Source organism: Salvelinus namaycush, chromosome 14 (genome assembly GCF_016432855.1).
Source record: "Salvelinus namaycush isolate Seneca chromosome 14, SaNama_1.0, whole genome shotgun sequence".
In the NCBI taxonomy this organism is placed as follows: Eukaryota; Metazoa; Chordata; class Actinopteri; order Salmoniformes; family Salmonidae; genus Salvelinus; species Salvelinus namaycush.
The window spans coordinates 14,170,143-14,190,974 of record NC_052320.1 but is presented as its reverse complement, the minus strand read 5'-3'; the positions used below and the strand labels follow the sequence as shown (position 1 = coordinate 14,190,974).

Genomic DNA, 20,832 nt, shown 5'->3' with positions numbered 1-20,832 from the left:
AATATTTACTGCAAATCAGTGTGACTTCTGCTGTTGCCTTTCAGAGACCAGTTCAGAAATGCGGCTTCACCTTGGCAAGTGCCACTCATGTCATTTTCGCAACAAAGTCTGTTCCTTTTCTTAGTTTTTATGTCCAGCATCCTCAAAGGATTGCTCGCAAAGATATGTTGTAACAAACTGTATGAAAATCTCCAGAGCTTTCTTAGCAATAACAGGGTACGTTACCATTTGTTGACACCAAAACGTTGAAAGCGTTGTTGTTCTGAAGAGTTGCTGTTGAACCTGGCTCTGCTGAATTTCAATGATTTCATCGAGGTATTCATCATTGACATCTGTTGTCTCAACACTAAACGTGAACGGCTGTCTCACCCATGCTGGATATGACTCTCTTGTAGGGAAGTATCCGTCGAGAGACTTTGCAAGCTCATCTAAGTGCGTGGCAATTGCTTGCTTCAGTTCCGCGGGTACAGAAATGTCTCCGATTCCAGATACATCTTCGATCTTACTTACACAGTCGTCCAGCAGGGGAAAGTTTGCGAAGTAATCGTTCTCTGTTCGTCGTTTCCATAACAGTAGCTTTTTTTGAAAAGCCTTCAGGTTTTCCTCCGGTTCGATGATGTTGACTCCACCGCCCTGCATCTTTTGATTGAGATGATTGACAGCTGCGAAGATATCAGCCATGTACGCTAAAATGAGAATGAACTCATAATTTTTGAAGCAATCTGCATGACAATGTTGGTGCTCTTGCAAAAACAGGGCTAATTCCACACGCACGGCAAAAACACGATTCAGCACCTGTCCCCGGGATAACCACCGAACGTTAGAATGGTACAGAAGTACCTCGAATTCAGAGCCCATTTCTTTACCCAGCTCACTGAAGATGCGGTGCCTCAGAGCACTAGTTCGCACATAGTTCACGCATTCCACTACAATTTTTAATACTTCTGCCAGTTTTGGAGGCAAGGTTTTTGTTCCCAACTCATGCCTGTGCAGAATACAATGCGTAACAATGATGTGTGGTGCATCGGCTTTCACTAGCGCACCAAAACCAGACTTTCTTCCCAGCATGACTGGAGCTCCGTCCAAACAAACTGCAGAAACCATATCCCACGAAAGATTGTTGTCTTTGAAGAAGTCATCCACAAGTTTCTTCACATCGGCTGCCTTAGTTGTTGTTCAAAGAGGCTTACAAAATAAAAAAATCTTCCTTTATCACGTCGTCTTTCACATAGCGCACGAATACAGCAAGCTGGCTTAGATTGGAAACGTCTGTGGTCTCGTCGAGTTGAAGGCTGAATTTTGCCGGGCTTGAAATCAGATCTGCAACTACTTGAGCCAAGATGTCTTTGCTCATGTCCTCTATTCTGTCGCTGATGGTGTCATTTGACAGAGGAATTTGGGATAACTTAACTTCAGCCTCTTTTCCCAGTATGATATTCGCCATCTTCAACACAGCTAGTTTTATGAGTGTTTCACCAATGGTGTGTGGTTTGCCCTGCTTTGCGATCAGGTACGCAACTTCGTACGATGCTGTGAGGATCGGTTTGTTGATGGGTACAAAGCCGAGAACAGGCAGAGTAGCCTTTTCATCGAATCTGGCTCTCTTCACCTTGAATTCAGCGAGCGTTGTGTTCTTGTATTTTCCATCTCCATGCAGCTTAAGGAAGTGTTCTCTTAGTTTTGCCGGTGCTAGACTAGAATTGCTCAACTTGGCATTGAAAATCATGCAGTTAGGACGCTGACTCCCATCACGTTCCGTTATACATGTGAATCCATATTGTACATATTCGTCCGACCACTTTCTTTTTTTGCTCGACATAGTAAGTATGAAGGGATTAAAATATTAAGAAAGAAATCACAAGACGTACCATCACGACAGTCACAAGTCGACTACTGAGTGCAACAAATTCCCTGCAGCACAGATAGGCCAAGCGATGTAGCGTGATCACCTGCAGCCAATGATGGCCAAGCGGGGCGTGTCATCACGAATCATATGAGTCGGATGTGTGTCTTGACCTCCGCCGAACCCCTGGGGTTCGATCGAACCCAGGTTAAGAACCACTGGGTTAGAGCAGAAAGGTTGCTAGATCAAATCCCCGAGCTGACAAGGTAAAAATATGTCGTTCTGCCCCTAAACAAGGCAGTTAACCCACTGTTCCTAGGCCGTCAATGTAAATGAGAATTTATTCCTAACTGACTTGCCTAGTTAAATAATGGTTAAATTGAAAAAATATATATATACAGTGGGGAGAACAAGTATTTGATACACCGCCAATTTTGCAGGTTTTCCATCTTACAAAGCATGTAGAGGTCTGTAATTTTTATCATAGGTACACTTCAACTGTGAGACGGAATCTAAAATCCAGAAAAACACATTGTATGATTTTGAAGTAATTAATTTGCATTTTATTGCAATTCACCAGATACTAAGTGCTGCAGTGCATCTCCTCCACATGGACTGCACCAGATTTGCCAGTTCTTGCTGTGATATGTTACCCCACTCTTCCACCAAAGCACCTGCAAGTTCCCATACATTTCTGGGGGGGGGAATGGCCCTAGCCCTCACCCTCCGATCCAACAGGTCCCAGACGTGCTCAATGGGATTGAGATCCGGGCTCTTCGCTGGCCATGGCAGAACACAGACATTCCTGTCTTGCAGGAAATCACGCACAGAACGAGCAGTATGGCTGGTGGCATTGTCATGCTGGAGGGTCATGTCAGGATGACAGCGTTGATTGCCTGCAATGACAACAAGCTCAGTCCGATGATGCTGTGACACACCGCCCCAGACCATGATGGACCCTCCACCTCCAAATCGATCCCGCTCCAGAGTACAGGCCTCGGTGTAACGCTAATTCCTTCGATGATAAATGTGAATCCGACCATTATTCCTGGTGAGACAAAACCGCGACTCGTCAGTGAAGAGCGCTTTTTGCCGGTCCTGTCTGGTCCAGCGACGGTGGGTTTGTGCCCATAGGCGACGTTGTTGCCTGTGATGTCTGGTGAGGACCTGCCTTACAACAGGCCTACAAACCTTCAGTCCAGCCTCTCTCAGCCTATTGTGGACAGTCTGAGCACTGATGGAGGGATTGTGCATTCCTGGTGTAACTAGGGCAGTTGTTTTTGCCATCCTGGACCTGTCTCGCAGGTGTGATGTTCGGAAGTACCAATCCTGTGCAGGTGTTGTTTCACACGTGGTCTGCCACTGTGAGGACGATCAGCTGTCCGTCCTGTCTCCCTGTAGCGCTGTCTTACAGTACGGAAATTGCAATTTATTGCCCTGGCCACATCTGCAGTCCTCATGCATCCTTGAAGCATGCCTAAGGCACGTTCACGCAGATGAGCAGGGAACCTGGGCATCTTTCTTGGTGTTTTTCCAGAGTCAGTAGAAAAGGTCTCTTTAGTGTCCTAAGTTTTCAGAACTGTGACCTTAATTGCCTACCGTGTGTAAGCTGTTAGTGTCTTAACGACCGTTCCACAGGTGCATGTTCATTAATTGTTTATGGTTCATTGAACAAGCATGGGAAACAGTGTCTAAACCCTTTACAATGAAGATCTGTGAAGTCATTTGGATTTTTACAAATTATCTTTGAAAGACAGGGTCCTGAAAAAGGGACGTTTCTTTTTTTGCTGAGTTTGTCTCCGTCTATTGCCTGGTCCCCTTCTTTGTTTTTGTCCTCCTCTGCTCTCACTGCCTCCATGTTTGCAAAGTTCTCACAAAAGTGGTGAGCTTACCTGAGGTCTATTTGTAGTGCTAAGGCTCAAACTAATTGGGGTTCAATAACTGTAGAAGTGTTTGTGTGTGTGGGTGTTGCCAATTTCAGTTATGTTTTTCATTTTGAATATAAGTGTTTTCCCAATGATTGCAAGATATTTCATTCTTGAACGAAGTGTCTAAGAAACAGTGTGTAGTGTTTTGCAAGTGTGTTGCAGAATTGCAAACAAAGTGCAAAGCGTGTTTGTACTTTTGGTGCCTTTGTTTAAGGCATGGTTACAAAAGTTAAGGTTTTGATGCTTGTCTAAGCATTCACTTTCAGCGTGTAAGCAATCGGCAAAAACTAAAAGTTAATTTGTGGTATGTCTAATGCGTGTAATGGGAATTTTAATGTTTGTGCTTTTCTTATTATTAATTTCTGTGTTCCATGTGTGCTGTTCTATAAACCAATTTCTGTGTTCACGAAGTGACTGACTGAACGAATCCTTGCCATTAGTAGCTGCAATTTGGCAGCACACCCAGACGTTGTTTTGAGAACGAACTAAAGATATCCCAGTTTCAAGGTGTCAGCTTAGAGAGAAGCCTTGTGAGGTATTGGTCCGTCACATGTTATGAACCAGTATTGGTCCGTCACATGTTATGAACCAGTATTGGTCCGTCACATGTTATGAACCAGTATTGGTCCGCCACATGTTATGAACCAGTATTGGTCCGTCACATGTTATGAACCAGTATTGGTCCGTCACATGTTATGAACCAGTATTGGTCCGCCACATGTTATGAACCAGTATTGGTCCGCCACATGTTATGAACCAGTATTGGTCCGCCACATGTTATGAACCAGTATTGGTCTGCCACATGTTATGAACCAGTATTGGTCTGCCACATGTTATGAACCAGTATTGGTCTGCCACATGTTATGAACCAGTATTGGTCTGCCACATGTTATGAACCAGTATTGGTCTGCCACATGTTATGAACCAGTATTGGTCTGCCACATGTTATGAAACAAAACGGTAATGATTCATTAATTATGCTAAACCATGCAAATATAACTTGTCTGTATATAGCCATATATAAGACAACTGCTGGGACTGCCCAGGCAGAGCTCCTGATTGACATGTGTACTATGGTGCATTGAGTTGGTTGGAACCTCTCCAGCGCGCTGACAAATAAACAATGATTCATTTAAGATTGACTTTGAGTGTCCCTGTGTAAGAATTTTGGTGACATGGTAGATACAGAAGATAGACCTATTTGGCAAAAGACCAAGTCCATATTATGGCAAGAACATCTGTATTAAGCAAAGAGAAATGACAGTCCATCATTACTTTAAGACATGAAGGTCAGTCAATGCGGAAAATGTCAAGAACTTTGAAAGTTTCTTCAAATGCAGTCGCAAGAACCATCAAGAGCTATGATGAAACTCGCTCTCATGAGGACCATCAATGGAAAGGAAGACCCAGAGTTACCTCTGCTGCAGAGGATAAATGCATTAGTTACCAGTCTCAGAAATTGCAGCCCAAATAAATGCTTCAGGGTTCAAGTAACAGACACATCTCAACATCAACTGTTCAGAGAGTGCATGAATCAGACCTTCATGGTCGATTTGCTGCAAAAAAAACACACCTAAAGAACTGCAGCGTGAAGGAAAAACAACCAACAAGCCCTCAGCATATGTGGGGACTTCAAGACTGTTGGAAAAGCATTCCTCGTGAAGCTGGTTGAGAGAATGCCAAGAGTGTGCAAAGCTATCAAGGCAAAGGATGGCTACTTTGAAGAATTTAAACTATATTTAAAATACTTTTTTGGTTACTACATGAGTCCATGTGTTATTTCATAGTTTATGTCTTCACTATTATTCTACAATGTAGAAACTAGTAAAAAGAAAAGAAAAACCATTGAATGAGTAGGTGTCAACTTTTGACTGGTACTATATATAATTTTTTATTTGTATTTTAATTGAATATGTTAAATTACCATTGTAATTGCACACACATTGATGTCAGATATGCACCTACCCCAATGCTCTGTTGCTGATGACTGGGATGAATGCAGAAGCAGATTTCAGGAGCAGGACAAGACCGCCTCTTTCTACGTGATAATCATATAAGCCAGATAGGCCTATGATGGTTATAATGCTTCGTGACCGTGTCATAAAGTAGATTTTCTTATTCGAAGTAAAGTGACAGGATGGTCAGAATGCTTCTTGACAGTGTATTTTATGCAAGTTATTTAAAATTATTAAAAATACATGAATATAAAGAAATTATTCCAACAAAAACTAACGATTTAAGAGACTTCTTGGCAGGGAAAAAACAAATTTTAATAAATGTGGGTTGACACTTATGTAGGTCATAACCAGCCATAAAACAACATATGTAACAGGTGTAAATACATGGGTCTTGACAGTGTTATGACCATATTATTTCAGGTTATGACAAGTTGTCAGTTACTACATTTGACATGGTTATGACCACGTCATAAGTGCTATGGACACTGGGTGTCAAGTAAAGTGTAACTCATAATTGTTACCCAGTCTGATGTAACACTTGCATTATTCATGATGTAAGACTCTTGCATTATGTAATACATCTCTTGCATTATTCACTGTGGCTAAAATAGCACATCCACTGCTGCCTCTGAAGCTCACAACCCATTTCTGCAGTCTTCCTATTCCACTCTTTACCAACAGGTCCATTTCTGCAGTCTTCCTATTCCACTCTTTACCAGCAGGCCCATTTCTGCAGTCTTCCTATTCCACTCTTTACCAGCAGGTCCATTTCTGCAGTCTTCCTATTCCACTCTTTACCAGCAGGTCCATTTCTGCAGTCTTCCTATTCCACTCTTTACCAGCAGGCCCATTTCTGCAGTCTTCCTATTCCACTCTTTACCAGCAGGTCCATTTCTGCAGTCTTCCTATTCCACTCTTTACCAGCAGGCCCATTTCTGCAGTCTTCCTATTCCACTCTTTACCAGCAGGTCCATTTCTGCAGTCTTCCTATTCCACTCTTTACCAGCAGGCCCATTTCTGCAGTCTTCCTATTCCACTCTTTACCAGCAGGCCCATTTCTGCAGTCTTCCTATTCCACTCTTTACCAGCAGGTCCATTTCTGCAGTCTTCCTATTCCACTCTTTACCAGCAGGTCCATTTCTGCAGTCTTCCTATTCCACTCTTTACCAGCAGGTCCATTTCTGCAGTCTTCCTATTCCACTCTTTACCAGCAGGTCCATTTCTGCAGTCTTCCTATTCCACTCTTTACCAGCAGGTCCATTTCTGCAGTCTTCCTATTCCACTCTTTACCAGCAGGTCCATTTCTGCAGTCTTCCTATTCCACTCTTTACCAGCAGGCCCATTTCGGAATGTTGAGTCAGAGACAAACACACTTAGCAATTCTAGAGCCAATAGTCACGGACACGCCACTGTCTACTGGTGCCTCGCCAAGCCTGGAGACAAGTGGGGATGTCGTTCACCATACTGAATGAACAGAGTATAGTGAGGCTGGTGCACAATAGCAGTTGAAGCAAACTGAATAAAGAGGAGAAAGGAGAGGGAGAAGAGAGGAAAGATGAGAAAGAAGAGATGAGAAATACAACTCCTAAAGAATGCATAATCTTCTCAACATCATTGGCTCTTATTAATCATATCAAAGCTACAATGACTTCAAAAAGGCTAATTTCACCAATGAGAGTTTTGGCCTCTGAACACATTATGCAACATTCACCTTCTCTTGAAATTAGCTGTGCAGTCAGTGATTCCTCTGTAGAACTACCTACTTAAGTAGCACCACATTACACCAATTCATTGCATGTGAACAGAAATGTCTGAGTCCTATGGGATGGAGACCAAAGCTCCTACAATATGGGATGTTGCCTCACCCTCCTTTGTGCTCCGCTTTGCAGAAAGATTGATGGGACTACTCTATACAGTATAATTCAAATACTATGCTGGCTAAGGTAGATGGTGTTGCCGTTGTATGTGGAATCTACATGATAAAAGTGGCCAGTGTAGTGTAGGGAAAACACAGGGGCTTGGTTTCCGTTTAAACAGTCCATGTTTACTGGCTATAAACGGACCAAAGGACAAATGTGAATGTTTGAGTGTGGAGGGTGGGAAGTAGCCGATGCTCACACTTCCAAACAGAAGACTACAGGAAAAGTATATATTTAATTTGATAGCAGTTGACAACATGTGTTAGAACCAGCCTGACAAGCAGAACACAAATTGTGTCAAAGGCAAATTGTCTCAAGCATGAACTGATTTAGTCAGAATCGAACGGGACCACACTCACAGCTTGGATTTCGAGCAGCAGTGGACTTTGGTCAGTGGAGAAAACTGTAGAGACAAACCTTGGTGCGCGCACACACAAAATATTAGAGCACAAATCTGAGTCATCAAACAGCAGCTGATCAAAGTGCAGTACACTCACCACGCAGTACATACATTTTACATTTACATTTGAGTCTTTTAGCAGACGCTCTTATCCAGAGCGACTTACAGTAGGGAGTGCATACAGTTTCGTACTGGTCCTCCGTGGGAATGGAACCCACAACCCTGGCGCTGCCACGCTCTAACAACTGATCTACACGGGCCTACATACATGGGCTCTGTCAGTCACACCAGCCAACTCTACAACATAATGGCACAGCATTAGGGAAAAACATGAACCCAAATTACACCAATTGTATACTATCACCAGGAAATACCATGCCATTGTGGCTACTGCTGTGAATGGGGCAGATCTAGTCATTCAGCCATGTCTCTCCGCTTCACAGTGCCATTAATGCAGTAGAGCTGGCTGGTGCTACTGACTGAGGAGAGAGGCATACAGAGACAGTTGTCTGGTGATAGTATACAATTGGCGTAATTTGGGTTTCTGTTTTCCCCGAATGCAGTCTTCTGATGACTCTAGTCCAGCTCTCCCCTGGCTGGTGTAGAGCCTGGCTCATCGCTCCCCAGCAGGAGGGAGGGTTGTTTGTCTGAGCCATCTTCTTCTCTTGCTGCTACTTTGGCTGCGAGCTGCTGTGAACATCATCGATTCATCATCACACACATACACCACACCCCACGCCTCTCTGACGATACACAATGTGGTATCTGTGCCACCACACTACAGTGACATTCAATCTCTCACATTCATACAAAAAGGGGGACTCAAGAGGTAAGCGCATTGACGGTGTGTTGTGGCGTGGGTGTTGAGGCATAGGGTTAAAGGAGAAGGCATCTGCAGTGCTGCGGCCTTCCGAAAGCCCTTTTCGCTCCTCGCCCGCCTCTTCTTGTTCACTAAACACTGGCCAGGGCCCCCCGCACAACAACCCTACTATACAGCTGTACTGCAGCACGGGCTGCATGGCATACTGAATATTGAGGTCCAGACAAATACCCCGCTGAGTCGCCCTCCCGACCTGGGCTCGTACTTACGAGTGCTGATCTAGGATCAGTTGTGCCTTTCAAATTATACTGAAAATGTACTTCTACTCTGAGATGCGTTGTGAATACAGGCACAGACCACCCCAGTGCAACAGCACAGAACACCTTAGTTACATATGACTGAGACCTGAGCGGCCAGAAGGTTCTGTACCGTGATCCTGAGGTTGAGTTGGGGGGCCAAACCAGATGTTATCTTCAACCCCACACTGCTAGGGTTTCAGTCGTCAAAAGACTAGAACGAGCAGGACCCACTCCCATAGTATGTGAACTACTCCTGTAACTAGCTAGGTTTCCATCCATCCAATTGGTGACAGATTCATGTGAATATATATTTTTTAAATGACTGATGTAAGAGAAAAGCTGCTGACGCACAAAAAACGAATATCTGAATTGCACCTTGTGTATTCTACTATTCTAACACTCAACAATAAGGTGAGACCGTGACTGAGCCCCTCCAAAAATGGCAAGGACAAACCAGTGGGTTGATCTTCAGTTCCATGTCCTACATATCAATAGACAGATGGTTCTTGGTCCTTTTGTCAAGATAAACCCTGAGTGGCTAGCTTGGATAAACCACCAATGTAGCATTCAGTCTGGGTTCACCAGGCTACAAAAAGAGGCAATAATGCCATGCCCAAACCAATCAACAAACAGGAAACAACCTGTTCTGTTCCCCCATCTCTCATTCTACAGTACTGTAACCAGTCAGTGGAGAGGAAAAGAACACTCAAATCTCTGCATCCGGTCACTGGCTCCTTCACAATGGAGATCCACACAAATAAGTACAACAGAGGGAGGGAGAAGGGCCCCTACAGAGCACTGGAGAGCCATGGAGAGGCCAAAGAGCAGGGGCCACTTATGCACCCCACATCATCAAGCAAGGGGATGATGGATGCATAGGAGATAATAATAGATACGTCCAGGACATGGCGCTGGGGAGTGTGCGTGTGAGCCAGAGACTGGTTCAATGTCAACTCATTTGTCAACTCTGCCAAGCAAAGTGTGCACCTGTCTCAGTCTAAGGCAACATCAAGGACTTGAGGAACCATCAACAAACAGCAAATCTCTGGACTGTCAACTGAACAACAGTGAAACCTAAGCCCTTATCGCAAGCCTGGCTCCCTAGGTTGAGCTGTGACATACAGTGGAATGACACACCAGCTAGCCTATAGCAGTGGAAGGAGGAGAGGAATCAGTGACTGAGGGCCTGTGGATTCCAACAATTGATCATAAAGTTATGCATGCAAGCTTTTGAATAATGCTGTTTTTTGCTTGAGACAAAGCTGGTCACATATTTACATATCGTGGCACATGCTGGAGCGCCGTGATAAACACCCAGCATAAATCAGAGTAATCAAACAGGCTGATGGAACAAACGAGAGAGAGAACGAAAAAAGAAGGGGGGGTAGATCGAGAGAGGGGTAGATGGTTGTTCCACCTCAAAAAGCACAAGGAGGATTGACACCCACCGTCAGATTGTTCTGAAATTGTTGTTTGTTAGAAACAGATAAGATTAGCATTCCCGCAACATTATTTTGTTGAAATATGATTTGATTTATGAGAAATTGAGCTAATTAGTTGCATCCAAATTGGCCAATTTAATCTTTCTTTTTTTTTACGCAATATAGCAGGAACAGCACCATCTAGTGGTCAGAACCTGGTAATAATCAGGACGTAAGACGTGACAAACCTAAACTACTTCAATTACTAATTTCTCTGAACAGCGGAGCCACCAAATTCACTGAGAATACATGAAATAGGACGAATTAGCAATACTCTGAGTCGCATCACCATACTACTTGTCAGACAGAGAATGGATACTGTATACTCGTTTGGGTGATATTGGTGTGGGTGGTCCGTGGGTGGCTTTTGGCCATTTCTTTGGATTCCTCATGTCTTACTCACTGTTAGAGAATAGTTGGTACAATATTTCTAATATTATATGAATCCTATAAGTCAATTAGCTTAATTTCTCAGAGATCAAATTATATTTCAACAATTGCTGAAAAGACATGGAATGACCCTAGAGAGAGAGAGAAAGGGGAAGAGCGAAGTAGACAGAGGGGTAGATGTAGAAAGAGGCAGAGCGACAACAGGTAGTACAGACCTACATGGACCTGAAACTCAGCCAGTAGTCTGTCTAATATTATCGCAGTTCACTAAGGTGTGTACCTACTAGCTAGCAGTGGTGGTTAGTTATTCTGTGGGGGCAAAGGTGCTAATCAATTGGGCTGTGGCAGTCAGAAGAGCCATGTCAGGTTCAACAGGTACAAGTCCTACAGAGAGTCAAAACCACCTTTACATAAAAGCCATCAAATGGTTTAAACAAATACAGGAACTGATTGCATAGTCAGTCATATACGTGACAAGATTATACCACAGCACCTTGTCTGTCTAAATAACATGCTCTCAATGAGTTAGACGACAAGGAGCAATGATTCCCTGTGCCTAGAGCCACCTCTCCTTTATTGTGTTTGAAAAGGTCACTAAGGTCAGCACTCAGGAGAGGGTGGCTGTCTAGAAGGATCTTAACTTTAACCATCACTGTCCCTCTGTGTCCCCTCTCCTCTGCCGAGCTGTAGAGGCTGCCTGCCTCTCGGTCAGAAGAAGTGTTGCATCAGTGAAAGAGCTTGGCTCCTCTCCCAGACCCTCAGGAGCTCTATAGAACAGAAATGCACTCATTTGCCATCTTGGCAGAGGAAGTCACCCTAATAGTCCTCTCCTCAAATCAGACAATGCTGCTCTACTGCTACAGTCATTTCAGTGTCAGAGCTGCGTTGCTCCCTTCCCTCCGGAGTGTTTTAATCAGGACAGAGAAACAAAAAGATTCCACATATACACTAAGTGTACAAAACATTAACACCTGCTCTTTCCATGACAGAGTGAACAGGTGTATACAGGTGAAAGACATGATGCCTTATCGATGTCACTTGTTCAATACACTTCTAAATCAGTGTAGATGAAGGGGAGGAGACAGGTTAAAGAAGGTTTAAGCTTTTGAGACATGGATTGTGTTCCATTCAGAAGAGGCATGTGCAAGAGAAAAAAGACATAAGTGCCTTTGAATAGGGTATGGTGGTAGGTGCCAGGCACACCAGTTTGTGTCAAGAACTGCAATGCTGCTGGGTTTCACACAACAGTTTCCCGTGTGTATCAAGAATGGTCCATCACCCAAAGGAGATCCAGCCAACTTAAAACTGGATTGGAATCAACATGGGCCAGGATCCCTGTGGACCGCTTGACACCTTGTAGAGTCCATGCCCCGACAAATTAAGGGTTTTCTGAGGGCAAAAGAGCAGGGTGCAACTCAATATTAGGAAGGTGTTCTTAAAATGTTTTTTGACCACATCAGTGAAAGCAATGAAATTTTATAATGTGACTATGAGGCTCCCCTTTACAAGTGATTCCAGAGGCAACCTTTCACTTTGATAGCTCCTCCATGGCGCGTGTGTAGCATTGAGGGAGGGTGTGTGTGTGTGTGTACACACGGATTTGAGGGCGCGTCGTCTTAATGATTACTCAGGTCCAAGTAAGGTACGTGATGACAGCCTTCACACACACAAAAAAAAATCTTTCAAACCAAGGTGACGGGAGCAGAGGAGGAAACTAGTTTTTGTGTAGTGGGGCAGCGTCATACAAATGTTTTCTGTGGGCTGGAGTTAAATCACATATTTTCACATCTGTGGACCTGGGTCACATACTGTATGGCAGATCATCACTATGATATTCACAAGAAAAGATGCTGCTGCAAACACTATGCTGTGTTGTCATTATGACAAAGTACAGAAGATATACTGAACGTGACATGTAAAGTGTTGGTCTCATAATTCATGAACTGAAATAAAAAGATCCCAGAAATTCCACACACAAAAAGCATCTCAAATTGGGCACAAATTTGTTTACATCACCGTTAGTGAGCATTTCTCCTTTGCCAAGATAATCAATCCACCTGACAGGTGTGGCATATCAATACGTTAACTGACTTGCCTAGTTAAATAAAAGGTTAAGAACAAATGCTTATATACAATGACGACCTACCAAAAGGCTTCCTGCGGGGACAGGGGACGGAATAAAAAATAAAATACAAATATAGGACAACACACATGACGACGAGAGACATCACAACACTACATAGAGAACTAAGACAACATAGCAAGGCAGCAACACAACATGGTAGCAGCACAAAACATGGTACAAACATTATTGGGCACAGACAACACAAAGGGCAAGAAGGTAGAGACAACAATACATCACGCGAAGCAGCCACATGTCAGGAAGTGTCCATGATTGTCTTTGAATGAAGAGATGAAACATCAGCTGTCAGAGCAGCTTACCAATCATTGCACCTGTACATAGCCCACCCAACTACCTCAACCCCATACTGTTATCTATTTTGCTCCTTTGCACCCCAGTATCTCTACTTGCACATTCGTCTTCTGCACATCTCACTCCAGTTTTTAATTGCTAAATTGTAATTATTTTGCCACTATGGCCCATTTATTGCCTTACCTCCCTAATCTTACTACATTTGCACACTGTATATAGACTTCTCTATTGTGCTATTGACTGTACGTTTGTTTATCCCATGTGTAAGTAACTCTGTTGTTTGCGTCGCACTGCTTTGCTCCATCTTGGCCAGGTCGCAGTTGTAAATGAGAACTTGTTCTCAACTGGCCTACCTGGTTAAATAAAGGTGAAATAATTATATTTATTTTTTAAACTGTCCAGTTTGTAACGAGCTGCAAAAAACTCTGTTTGCAGCGAACTGAAAATAGGAGCGACCCAGGGATGTGTGCTTTGGAGACCTTTAACAGAATGTGACTGGCAGAACGGGTGTTGTATGTTGAGGATGAGAGCTGCAGTAGATCTCAGATAGGGGGGAGAGGCCTAAGAGGACTTTATAAATAAGCATCAACCATTGGGTCTTTCGACGGGTATACAGAGATGACCAGTTTACAGAGGAGTATAGAGTGCAGTCATGTGTCCTATAAGGAGCATTGGTGGCAAATCTGATGGTAAAGAACATCTAGCTGCTCGAGAGCACCCTTACCTGCCGATCTATATATTACGTCTCCGTAATCTAGCATGGGTAGGTGGTCATCTAAATCAGGGTTAGTTTGGCAGCTGGAGTGAGAAAGGAAACCAAGTCTAGATTTAACCTTAGCCTGCAGCTTTGATATGTGCTGAGAGAAGGACAGCATACAGTATAGCCCTATTCCCAAGTACTTGTGAGGTGAAAAAAAACTAAACTACCTCTGAGGGTTTAGAGCTTATCACAAAGTTGGGGAGAGGGGCATTCTTCTTACCAAACCACATGACCTTTGTTTTGGAGGTGTTCAGAACAAAGTTAAGGTCAGAGAAAACTTGTTGGACACTAAGAAAGCTTTGTTGTAGAGCGTTTAACACAAAATCCAGGGAGGGGACAGCTGAGTATAAGACTATCATCTGCATATAAATGGATGATAGAACTTCCTACTGCTTAAGCTATGTTGTTGATGTACATTGAGAAGTGGGGCCTAGGATCAAGCCTTTGGGTACTCCCTTGGTGACAGGCAGTGGCTGAGTGAAGATGTTCTGACTTTATACACTGCATTCTTTGAGGTAGTTAGCAAACCAGGCCAAAGGCCCCTCAGTGACCCCAATACTCCTTAGCCGCCCCACAAGAATGGAAACCATGTCAAAAGCTTTGGCCAAGTCAATAAAAATAGCAGCACAACATTGCTTAGAGTCAAGGGCAATGATGACATCATTGAGGACCTTTAAGGTTGCAATCCATAACCTGAGCGGACACTAGATTGCATACCAGAGAGAATACTATAGAAAGCCAGTCAGTTGATTATTGACAACTTTTGATAAACAAGGCAAAATAGAAATGGGCCTATAACAGTTAGGATCAGCTTGATCTCCACCTTTAAATAAAGGATGCACCATGGCTGCCTTCCACGCAATGGGAACCTCCCCAGAGAGGAGAGATCTGTTAAAAAGGTCAGTGATAGGCTTGGCGATGATATGGGCCGCAACCTTAAAACTTCTTATGGCTGCAATCCCGCTAACGGGATTGATATGACAACAGCCAGTGAAAGTGCAGGGCGCCAAATTCAAACAGAAATCTCATAATTAAAATTCCGCAAACATACATGTGTCTTATATCATTTTAAAGGTAATCTTGTTGTTAATCCCACCAAAGTGTCCGATTTCAAATATGCTTTTCAGCAAAAGCACTACAAACGATTATGTTAGGTCACCACCTAAGCACAGCCATTTTTCCAGCGAAATATAGCAGTCACAAAAAGCAGAAATAGAGATAAAATTAATCACTAAACTTTGATGATCTTCATCAGATGACACTCATAGGACTTCATGTTACATGCATGTTTTGTTTGATAAAGTTCATATTTATATCAAAAAATCTGAGTTTACATTGGCGCGTAACATTCACTAGTCCCAAAAACATCAAGTGATTTTGCATATATATATATACATACATACACACACACGTCTCCTTAATGCAACCGCTGTGTCAGATTTCAAAAAAAGTTTACGGAAAAAGCGGACCATGCAATAATCTGAGACGGCGCTCAGAACAATAGCCAAATTAGCCGCCATGTTGGAGTCAACAGAAACCAGAAAATACATAAATGTTTCCTTACCTTTGATGAACTTCATCAGAATGCAGTCCTAGGAATCCCAGGTCCACAATAAATGCTTGATTTGTTCGATAATGTCCGTTATTTATGTCCAATTAGCTACTTTGGTTAGCGAGTTTGGTAAACAATTCCAAAGTCACAAAGCGTGTCCACTATAACGTGACGAAATGTCCAAAAGTTCCATAACAGTCAGTAGAAACATGTCAAACGATGTACTGAATCAATCTTTAGAATGTTGTTAACATACATCTTGAATAACGTTCCAACCGGAGAATTAGATTGACTTCAGTTGAGCGATGGAACGGAGCTGCCTATCACGTGAACGCTCGTGGTCAAAGCATGGTCAGCTCGTGGCAGTGGTGACTAATTCCTGTCTCCTTCGGCCCCCCTTCACATTAGAGTCATCAGACAAAGTTCTATTGACTGTTGACATCTAGTGGAAGCAGTAGGAAGTGAAAACTCATCAATATCTCACTGTAATTTCAATGAGAGCTTGGTTGAAAATCTGCCACCCTCAGAAAAAATCCAAACAGGAAGTGGAACTTCTCAGGTTTTTGCCTGCCATATGAGTTCTGTTATACTCACAGACATAATTCAAACAGTTTTAGAAACTTCAGAGTCTTTTCTATCCAATATGAATAATAATATGCAAATATTAGCAACTATGACTGAGGAGCAGGCCATTTACTCTGGGCACCTCTGTGCACCTTTCATCCAAGCTACTCAATACTGCCCCTGCAGCCATAAGAAGTTAAAGGAGGGTCTAAAGATCTGACCCAGATGTTTTTTTGGGGGGGGGGGGGGGTCAATTTTAACCTCTTGGGTAGGGGGCAGTATGTTACTCAGGCCCAGAAGCTAGGATATGCATATAATTGGTAGATTTGGATAGAAAACTCTAAAGCTTCTAAAACTGTTAAAATAATGTCTGTGAGTATAACAGAACTGATATGGCAGGCGAAAACCTGAGAAAAACCCATCCAGGAAGTGGAATTATTTTCATGTGGCTATTTTTCAAATCAATGCCTATAGAGAATCCAATGGGTTAGGAATCAGATTGCAGTTCCTGTAGAATCCACTAGATGTCAGTCTTTAGACATGGTTACAGGCTTTTATTTTGAAAAACGACGAGTAAACAGCCATTTTGGTCAGAGGAACTTTGCAGACCTGATTCGGCACGCTTTGTTATTTTTCCTTTCTATTGAAAACGGTATAGTCCGGTTGAACTATTATTGATTATAAAGATAAACAACCTGAGGATTAATTATAAACATCGTTTGACATGTTTCAACGAACTTCACCGGTACTTTAAGTATGTATTCGTCTGCCTGCTGTGACCGCCTTGGAGCCATTGGATTAATGAACAAAAGGCGGCAACAAAACAGTTTTTGGGACATAAAAAGGGACTTTATCGAACAAAACAAACATTTACTGTGTTACTGGGAGGCTTGTGAGTGCAACCATATGAAGACCATCAAAGTGGTACATTTTAAATCGCTATTTCTGACTTTAGTGACTCCTCTACTTGGCTGGTAAATGTTTGTATGCTTTTTTACACGGGGTGCTGTCCTCAGATAATCATATGGTATGCTTTCACCGTAAAGCCTTTTTGAAATCTGACACAGCGGCTGGATTAACAAGAAGTTCACCTTTAAGCCGATGTATAACACTTGTATATTTTATGAATGCTTATTATGTGTATTCCTGTATTTTGAATTTGGCGCTCTGCAATTTTACCACATACCCTAGAGGTTAAGGAGCTCCTTCAGCACCTCGGACTCAGTGACTGCTTGCAGGGAGCAAGCGGGGCAGGGGGAAAAGAGGGAGGAGCATCAGGGCTAGTCGCATTAGAAGGGGTGGGAGATGAGGAAATGTTGGACGGGCAAGGAGGCATGGCTAAATCAAATAGGAATACTGACTTAATGAAGTGGTGATTAAAGAGCTCAGCCATGTGCTTCTTGTCAGTAACAACAACCACATCAAAATTAAGGGACATGTGCAGCTGTGAGGAGGAGGGTTTATTCTGCAGGTCTTTAACCATTTTCCAGAACCTCTTGGGGTTAGACACACAGAGAAAACTGCTCCTTAAAAGTAACTAACTTCGGCCTTCTGAATGGCCCGAGTGCACTTATTTCTCATTTGTCTGAACAAGAGCCAGTCAGCCTGAGTATGTGTGTGCCGAGCCTTTCGCCAAATGCAATTCCTGAGGTCGAGTAACTGCCAGATAAGTCGAACCAGGGGCTGAACCGGTTTTTAATTATAATTTTCTTAAATGGGGTCGTGTTTGTTAACACTACATAAAATATCAAAGAAGGTCCAAGCGTCTTTGACATAGGGGATCAACCTGATTCTATACTAATTTACAGAGGCAAGGTAATGAAGGAAGGATTGCTCATTAAAGTTTTTAGCAAGGGTCTATGACAAACCAGGACAGTTCGTTTCACTCAGCAGCCATTACGAACACAGGCTGTAAAAGTGATCACGAAGGTCATTACAATAACACCAAACTGATACATATCAGGATTATTTGTGAGGATAACGTCAAGGACAGTAGCCTTTTCTGGGTGTTTAAAGTCATACCTTTTGGGATTGGTAATAATCTGAGAAACATTCAGGGAGTCCCATTGCTTTAGGACTTGGTCAAGTGGTTTAAGCATGTCCCAGTTTAGGTCACCTAGCAGGACGAATTCAGACTTAGTGTAAGAGCTTAGGGCATTTAGGGTACAGGCCAGTGCTGATGGTGGACGATAACACCCAGCAACAGTCAAAGAGCTATTTGAAGGTTTAATGCTTAAAACTAGCAAATCAAAATTGTTTGGGGACAGATTTGGTAGGACAACCAAGCACTGAAGGTCTTCCCTTGGTAAAGATTGCCCCTTCACCACCTTTGGAAAATCTGTCTTAACAAAAAAAGGTTATAACCAGAAAGGTTATCAGAATTCAAAACGCTCTTCCTTAACCACATCTCAGTAATGACCAACATCTGGATTGGAGTTGTGAACCCACACTTCTAATTGATCAATTTTAGGTAATAAGCGTCTAGTGTTAACGTGCAGAAAACAGAGCACAAGTCAGAATTGGGGCTAGGAACAGTAGATGGCAACAAGATCATATTGTACAGCAATTTCAAAGCCGACGAGATTTGGTTAGAATAGGATGGGAGGCCAAGAGTATGTGTAACCAATAGAGAGACTCAGAGTCCCGAGTGTGGAAAAAACAGTCTGTCCCAAGGTCGGGTAAACAAGCAAGTTCATAGTCAAAGCATGCAGGAGTCATGAGGCAAATAGCATAAAGCACTAAAAAAATAACAACTTGAAGCTAGCCATTATAAGTTCAGAGTCACTCGCCCCAACAGTGCGTGTGTGCTGGAAGCGAGTGAACGCTCGGTAGAGCGAGAGGGGGTAGTATGGCGGGGGTACCTGTATCAGACGGGAGAGACAGGCCAGGGAAGACTGAACAGATTGCCAGATAGAATCCAAGCAGCAGTGCAGCAGGCAAGCGGAGTAGGTGTCACACCCACTCGGTCAAACAAACAAAAATTCCCCGGGAGGCAGATTCCTTGTAGTTAATCCCAAGTCTCTGTTTACCGTTTTTTTCCACGTGGAAAAGGTAGTTAGCTAGTTATTTATATCTCTTCAATTTCGGCGATTGGTCCTTTACGACATCCAAACAAAGTTGTCCTGTGGCTGTTGTATTGGAGATTGCGAGGAGGATATCTTCTGATGTGATCAAAGCAACAATATTGTTTCTTATTGAGGTAATTTACAAGTGTCCTGGCTGCATATCAGTTTAAAATATAGATGAATCCAAGGCCTACTGTATTGTAATGATCTCTGCACAGACGGAGGGGACTTGAAAGCCCTCTGCATTTGGGTGGGGGAGGCTGTGAAACTCTACCATTGTTGGGCTCAAAGGCTTTGACACCTCTCACTTCAACCTCAGTGCTAATTGAGGTTGCAGCCGGATCTGTGCTGTCCTAGCAAGCTTGGTAGCCTTCACTTAGTGATTGCTCAACTAAAAGTTGTGTGATTATGCTGCGGGATTTAGAGGTCATTTGTGGTTTAGCACAGTACCCTGCATCACTAGTTCATTGCTCCAGACCAGCGCAAGGGGGAGTTAAAGCGCTGATTATGCTATTGGCATTACCAGAGATTAAAATATTTTTTGTAATAACATAGTATAGATGACGAAATTTGGCTTAATTGATTTGATTAATATTATGGTGATTCTATTCCAAGAAAAACTAAACATTAGGATGGAATGGAAAATATGGCGCTATACAACGTGACGGTCGGGAGTAGGCATGAGAGGATTTGGAGATTCTAAAAATTGTGCACCTTCATTAGACAACTTTGTTCCAATATATTTCTGTAAAATGTGTGATATTTATTCACATAGTAATTCATTATGGATCTATAACTAAATCAACATCTGCATTTTGAAAGTATGTATCATTATTTTATTAACAAAAGCATAAATATACTGAAGAAGAAATACAGTACTGTACATGCTTTCACATTTGGATAATAAAGCATTTAGAAGATATAAGCCACCTGCATTTGTTTATTAGGCTACTGTGCAGGCTGACAAGTAAACATAGCCTACAATACATACTCTAGTAAGCATGGGAAAGTACCTAATTCCTTACATAAGGGAGAACAGGCCATGCCTGTACTACAAAATGCTGGCACGTGGGAGACCGGGGTTCAATTCCCCAACAGGGAGGAAGGAGTAGGCTGTCCGTGTAAATAAGAATTTGTTCTTAACAGACTTGCCTACTTAAATTCAAAATCTGGAGTGCCTGCGCTCATAAATTCATAGCATTATCAGTTTGTAAATTGAGACCGCTTCGCTCTCGGAGTGCACACTGGATGTTCGGGCCGAGGAGTAGGGTTGATTTGAGCATTCTGGCCTTACAACAGCAGTCAAGCACCCAAGCTAACGTTGGCTAGCTAGTACTAGACACAAATGAGACCACTGACCATTTTACTCGCCCTAGCAGAGCTGATTAGGCAGTTTGTGTTAACGAGAGTGTTGGTGAC

At 42.9% G+C, this 20,832-nt stretch overlaps 1 protein-coding gene across 1 annotated transcript in view; it reads right to left on the bottom strand.

The window, feature by feature from the left end:
• LOC120059177 (membrane-associated guanylate kinase, WW and PDZ domain-containing protein 3-like) overlaps window positions 1-20,832 on the bottom strand; it is a 307,200-nt gene that overhangs the window by 250,896 nt on the left and 35,472 nt on the right. The gene's annotated exons all lie outside the window — the stretch shown is intronic.